We start from the raw sequence: 7,706 nt of genomic DNA, 5'->3' as shown, positions 1-7,706 counted from the left end.
TTCTCCCTAGTGAAAATCTGGGTGCAGATCATTATGCTCTTTGCCAATTTAATTTAATCTTAGATGTCAATTTCCATGTTTCTAATTATTGCACTCTAACTTCAACAACCTCATTTCTGGATATAGGGCTCATACCCAGATGTGTTTCCTGCCTTTGTAATGGACACCTGGCTCATCTTCCTGTCTATTTTCATAGAATACTGGCATTTCTACCTTGTACTTTGTGGCATTTGATTTTGGCCTAGTGGTTATATTCCTAAGGTCACCTGCTCCAGATTTTCTCAGACCACACTATTGTCAAAGATGCATATATGTGTAAAAACATATCTGGCAGGGTTCAGGTCTCAGGGGCCCACAATGAGTAGAATGAGGTGTCTCCACTCTCCTTATACACATTGACATCTTCTGATTTATGTGGGGCTGAGGAAATGGATACAGATAGGTCAGATGGATGCAACATTACAATGGAGTCTCTGCTTGAGAAAGAAAATTGAAAGAATTGCCTGGCCAAACACTATAACATTTAGGGCCCAAGCAACCTGAGCTCAGTGTGCTGGAGAAGGTGATAGATAAAACAGATCACTGGTCCCAGGCACAGACACATGGCTCCGTTCCAGGGGTACCAGGGGCACACCCAGATTTCCATCTCCACCAGCCTTGAGGCTATAGACATGGAGGCAGTCTCAGAAATGGGAAAAAAATTTCAGTTCAGAGCGGCTGCTCTGTACACTGAAGCCCAAGACTACAGATCTCTAGCTTGGGTGGCAGAGTGATCACCCAACTCATGGGAGACACCTGGGTACTCCCCAGAATTCTCAGGGTCAGGGGTTCAGTAACACCATATTTCCCAAATAGATATGATCACAAATGTATAAGATTGTGAATTCACAGAATATCAACCACAGTCCATGCCACTTGATAAGCTTTTGTTAAAACTAGACAATTGAATACCATCTATCACCAATATTATGTCTGTTTAGTCTACATGGTATTTAATACCTAAAACTATGCCCAGCATACAAATGACACTCAATAATAAATGAATAAGAGTTTAGTTTGTGCCTTTTTGGTCCATTCATTGTTTTCTATAAATGTGATTTATTATTGAGAATATCTTCTAAAGATGTAAATAAATTAAAAATCAGGGGAATGTCCTTTGTCCTGTGACCTGATTTATGCTTTAAAACATGTGATCGTTCTTCCTAATGTCATTCCTATGATCCTCTTTCCTTTGAACCTGCAGCTACCATTATTCCCTTGTACAGGAGCTTATAAATTAGACCAGCCCTCTCTGGATAACAATGCTGACAATGTTTGAATATCCATTTAATAGCAACTAGCCCTGGCGTTTTCTTAATGTGCTTTCTCTTGTAATTCTGACAGCTTTATGAATGCTCCAGTAACTTTCAGCTAAATCATGCCCGAGTTTCAATTTCCAACTTGAAGCCCTGCAGATAGATCCATAACCATATTATGCTAACAAATAACTGCATCTCAGGTGGATGGTGGAAAAATGATCTAAACAAACGTACAAGGTAATAATGTTGGTCTTTAAGCTTGCGCTAGCCCTTATTCACTTATTTCCCCTTCAGTGATCAGAGGCATATTAGGCAATTAAAAATAAAATTGGCAAATGGTGCTGACATGATTTCATTCTTGCTGTTTACTTTAGAAAGGAGAGCATTTCCGGCGAGTCAGTGCTTTCCTGGCAATTTTCTACCACCACCGCAGAGCAATGGAGGAAAGGGGCAGAAATATGTGAGTGGCTATATTTCTCAGCCAGAGGAGAAAAGGGATCTTGAAATTATTGTTTAGGGAACTGACTTTGCATTTATGGCTCTGGTTTCCCTATGTCTTAATATCCCCCTATGAAAAATAAGGAACTTTCACTCTTATGGGATGCCATTAAATATTCCTGAAATATTCTTAGATTTCTATTATTTACTGGGCTGCCTTCCATTTATATAGGGAGACTTGCTTTAAAATGCACTTTTTTTTTCCGATAAGACTCAGTCTTTCAGAGCTCTCAGGCTTTCATATGTCCAACTGGAACAATTCAAAGTTTTCTATTTTTAAGACAGAGGGGGAAAAAAGAAACAACAACGTGTGTTATGAATGACAAATGACTTTCTTTGGGGATCTCTAATTCCCAGCCATGGAGTCTATCAGGAAAATTATTGATAAGTTTCAGGAACATACTGTGATTAATAAAATGAATTTATAATCTCTGTCCAGTAAAAAATATAACTTCTTCTGTTCCTAGTGTGGCTGAACTAGAGAGATTCACAGCAACCTCCAGTCTCCCTGTACTGAATCCAGTCCAACCCTGCTCTGCTGTCCTGAGGATGACCTGTCCATCAACAAGGACGTGCTGAACATCCAGGACCACATCCTTGTACCAGCAGAGAATGCATCTTCAGTGTCATAGGTTGAATGGTGCCTCCCCCCGCTACACATACACAAATTCCTGGAACCTGTGATACCCTTATTTGGAAAAGGGGTGTTTGCAGGTGGAATTAAAGTAAGGAACTCAGAAATCATCCTGGATTTAAGGTACCTAAATCCAAAGATATATATACTTATAAGAGAACTGGGAGCCCAGAGGGCGAAATCGCGTGGCCCCGCCCACCCACCTGCAGCCCTGCCTTGACACCCGAACCTTTCCACGCTGAGCTCCAACGCGCCTGGCCCAGCCCCTGACCCCTCTGGCCTTCTCTAGCAGCTTCAAACCCCGCCCTCAGTCCATCGAGTTGCCTTGGACTGGTCCCACCTTCTGCTGGCGCCTCCCTTTTTCCACCCCATCTCCGGAGCAATGCCCCGCTGCACATGTGCAGGCAACCTCCTGCAATCGGTTGTGATGTTACGGTGTAATGGACAACTTGAATATACCTCTATTATTATATAGGATGGCAGAGGGGTATTTTAGACACATAGACATACAGAGAAAAAGGCAGCGATTACAGTTATGCAGCCTAAAGGTAAGGAACACCTGGAGCCACCAGAAGCTGGAAGAGGCAAGGAAGGATTCTCCTTGAGACACTTCAGAGGGAATGTGGTCCCAGGAAACATCATGATATCAAACTTTTGGTCTCTAAAACTGTAAAATAATAAATTTCTATTGCTTTTAAGTCACCTAATTTGTGGTAGTTTGTTATGTCAGCCCTAGGAAGAGAATATTATCAGGTACCAAGTTCAAAACCTCATTCTTGAAAACATGTCTAGGATTTGATTCTCGTGAATTCATTAGAATCCTTTCTGTTTTGATAAGCAACTCCCCAACTGCAACCACCATCCTCCTACCATGCCCTGCCAAAGAGAAAAAAAATCTATTCTTGTATTTACTTTAATCATGCCAGCACATAATATTACCAAAAGAACATAGTTAAGATTTACTGACAATTTACTGCTGGTAATTAAGTTGGTTAATTGTGTCTCTTACCCTGGGGTGGTCCTTCTTGTCCTCTTATTTAGAATAAAAAAGATACTGCTGTCATAATATTTCTATTTGTCCTTTGATGAAGCAAAAACTCTGAGAGAGAAGGAAAATCCACAATGATGACATAAGAGAGTACAAAAGACTAATTTCAGCCTGGTCCTGGCCTTGAGCATTTGAGTTTCCATGAATATGTTTACGAAACTGGGTGATTTCCATATATTTCCTCATTATGTCTAGTCACCCACACATTTTAATGTCCCTAAACAGACTCCCTAAAGAAAGCATGATTTGTACCCCTTGGGTGGTGAATAATGAAAGTCTCCTTCCCAAGAACACATTATTGCTAAAAGTCAAAGCCCAACAGATATACTTCTGGGCAAGAATAGAAAAATCACCTAATCAAAGAACACTTGACAGCTGGCTAACTGACAAGGATGTCTTCTAGGCCCAACAAAAAATCTAAACATTGTATAACTGAAAACAAACCACAATTTCCAAGCCACTTAATTGAATTTCCAATGGTTATTCTTTACTTCATTAACAAAACAAAACAAAACAAAATCCTAGCTATAAACAAGGCTATGTTCATCCTCTATACCTTTTGAACAGGACCGTGTAACATGTTCAAACCTGCCCCTTGCTCTCTATCTCCTCACCTTTGCTCTCACCAGGAATGCCATTCTCACCTCTGCTATGTCTACCTATTGATCTACTCCATCTGGCTAAAATGCCATATCTCCCACAAAGACTCTCCTCAACTCCTTTCCCCAACTATAGCACACACCTGCCTTTCAGTCCCACACCATGGCTTCTGTCTTCTTCCTGACTCCAGCCTGTAGTTATTTTGGGCTCCTCTAATCATTCTCAAAAGCTGTGAGAACCTAGAGAGAGGGGAGAGAGAGAGAGAGAATGCAAGGACTCTCACTCATTTTTGTGACTTCATATATAGTCCATCATAAAGTCAAAAGAAATAGCCACTGAGATCCAAGATGGCAGCAGAGAAAGTGAATGTCACATTCACCTCCTCTTAGGACCAAACTGGAACTACAACTAAAATAGAGAGCAAGTAACCTGAATAATGAACTGAAGACTAGCAAAAGGGAAGTCTTATAACCAAGGACTTACTAAAGAAGCCCCATCAAAACTGGTAGGAAAAGCAGAGACATGAAAAAGACTGGCCCTGTTCTCACAGGTGGTGACTGAGATTCTGGAACACCCACTTATTAAAAATTCTCAGCAAAGTGGGAATACAGGGAACATACTTCATATAATAAAGGCCACATATGACAAACGTACAGCCAACTCACACTCAATGGGCAAAAACTAAAAGTGTCTCCCTTAAAATCAAGAACAAGACAGGGATGTTTGCTTTGACCACTGTTATTCAAAATAGTACTGGAAGTCCTAGCCATAGCAATCAGACAAGAAGAAGAAATAAAAGATATCTAAATTGAAAAGAAGTAAAACTGTCATTATTCGTAGATGACGTGATACTGTATATAAAGAACCCTAAAGATTCCATAAAAAAAACTATTAGAACTGATAAATGAATTCAGTAAAGTAGTAGGATACAAAATAAAGATCCAGAAATTAGTTGTGTTTTTATACACCAATAATAAACTATCAGAAAGGGAAACTAAGAAAACAATCCTATTATAATTGTATCAAAGGAAAATAAAATACCTAGAAATAAATTTAACTAAGGATGTAAAAGACCTGTACTCAGAAAATTATAAGACATTGGAGAAATAAATTGAAGAATATACAAATAAGTGGAAGCATATACCATGTTCATGGATAGGAAGAATTAACATCATTAAAATGTCCATACTACCCAAAGCAATCTATAGATTCAGTGTAATTCCTACCAAGATACTAATGGTATATTTCATAGAACTAGAACAAATATTCCAAAAATTTATATGGAACCACAGAAGACCCCAAATAGCCACAGCAATCTTGAGAAAGAACAAAGTTGGGGGAAGTCACACTAACCGATATCAAACTATACTATAAGGCCGTAGTAATCAAAACAGACATATACATCAATGGAACAGAATAGAGAGCCCAGAAATAAGCGCATGTTTTTATGGCCAATCAATATTTGACAAAAGGTGTCAAGAACATACAGTGCAGTAAAGAGAGTCTCTTTAATAAATGGTGTTGGATAAATTGGACAGATGTGTGCAAAATAATGAAACTAGACCACCTTCTTAGACCATACACAAGAATAATCTAAAAATGAATTAAAGACATAAATGTTAGACTCAAAATCATAAAAATCTTAGAAGAAAACAATAGGCAGTAAAATCCTGATATTTCTAATAGCATTATTTTTTCTGATATATCCCCTTGGGCAAGGGAAACAAAAGAAAAAATAATCAAATGGGACTGTATCAAACTAAAAAGATTTTGTACAGCAAAAGAAACCACCAACAAATTGAAAAAACAACCCACTGAATGGGAGAACATATTCACCAAAGATACATCTGATAAGGGGTTAATATCCAAAAATTATAAGTAACCTATACAACTCAACACCAAAAAATAAATAAATAAACAATCCAATTAAAAATCGGTCAAACCCTTGAGCATTGTATCTTTTTCAATTTCTTTCTTCTACATCTTATAATTTTCTGAGTACAGGTCTTTTACACCCTTGGTTAAATTTATTTCCACACATTTTATTTTCCTTTGCTACAATTATAATAGACACTTCTCCAAAGAGGACAAACAAGTGTTAATGAGGATGTGTAGAAAAGGGAACCTTTGAGCACTGTTGGTGAAAATGCAGATTGATGCAGCCACTCAAAACTGGTAGGAAAAGCAGTATGGAGTTGCCTCAAATAATTAAAAATGGAACTGCCTTATGACCCAGTGATTCCACTTCTGGGAATAGTCTGAAAAAACCTGAAACACTAATTTGAAGGAATATATGCACCCTTATGTCTTTTGCAGCTCTATTTACAATAGCCAAGATTTGGAAGCAGCCCAAGTGCCCATCAGTAGATGAGTGGATAAAAAAAGCTTTGGTACATTTGCACAATGGAATACCACTTGGCCATAAAAATTAAGGAAATCTTACCTTTTGTGACAACATGGATGGACCTGCAGAGTATTATCCTATCCTATATAATAAAAGCCTAATATGCAAATTGACTGAATAGCAGAATGACCAGTCAACGGGGGGCAGGGCTGGTGAGCAAACAGTGCCAGGCCAGCCAAGGCAGGTGCCAGCAGGCAGAGGGAGGGGATGGTGATGTGGGGGGGGGGGGGGTGCAGCAGCGACCAGCGGTGGCAGACAGTGATCGGGGGGCGGGTCTGGACATCCCCCAAGGGCTCCTGGTCTGTGAGAGGGCACAGACTGGGCTGAGGGACCTCTTCTGAGTGCATAAATTTTTTTGCACCAGGCCTCTACTACTAAATAAAATAAGCCACCTAGAGAAAGACAAGTACCATATGATTTCACTTATATGTGGAATCTAATGAACAAACTACGCTAACAACCAAAATAGAAGCAAACTCATAGATACAGAGAAGACTGACAACTGTCAGAGGGGATGGGGCTGGGAGTCTGGGTGGGAAGGTAAAGGGAGTAAGCAAAACAAATAAACAAACAAACAAATAAAAAGATACAGATAACAGTATGGTGATTACCAGAGGGAAGGAGGTGTATATGGTGATAGAAGAAGACTTGACTTGTGGTGGTGAACATACAATACAATATGCAGATGCTATATTATAGAATTGCATACCTGAAAACTATATAATTTTGTTACCAATGTCAACCCAGTAAATTCAATAAATTTTTTTAAAGAGAAAAAATAGTTACTGAATGAAACAAAGCCAAACAAAATTAATGAACAATCCAGGGAATTAGTGAACCTGGATACCTTTTCCCTCATCCAACACATCATGAAAGATTTAAAAGAAAGTATTCAATCATCTCTGATTTTCTTTCCTATGAGAATAGTGTGGGCCAGCCTGGGCTCTCCTCCATGGTTTATGTTCCCCAGGGCCACCAGTGATATCTTATCTTTTCCTTTGTACTCACACTGCCACCACCCTTTTCCTCCCAAACATTTTTATTAATGGTGTTCCTGATCTAGAAGGCAAGATTCCATTTCTTAAAGCAAAATTTGTTGCCATGTTCACTCACCTGTATTACTTATCTGACCAAATCAAGTTGAAATCCCTGTCTTGTATTTAAGGCCTTCCACTGCCTTGCTTTGGCCAGCTTTTCCAGACTTTTAGCTAACTACTAGAGACC

The sequence above is a fragment of the Plecotus auritus genome (genome assembly GCF_963455305.1).
Source record: "Plecotus auritus genome assembly, chromosome: 1".
Lineage (NCBI taxonomy): Eukaryota > Metazoa > Chordata > Mammalia > Chiroptera > Vespertilionidae > Plecotus > Plecotus auritus.
This window is presented reverse-complemented; position numbering follows the sequence as displayed.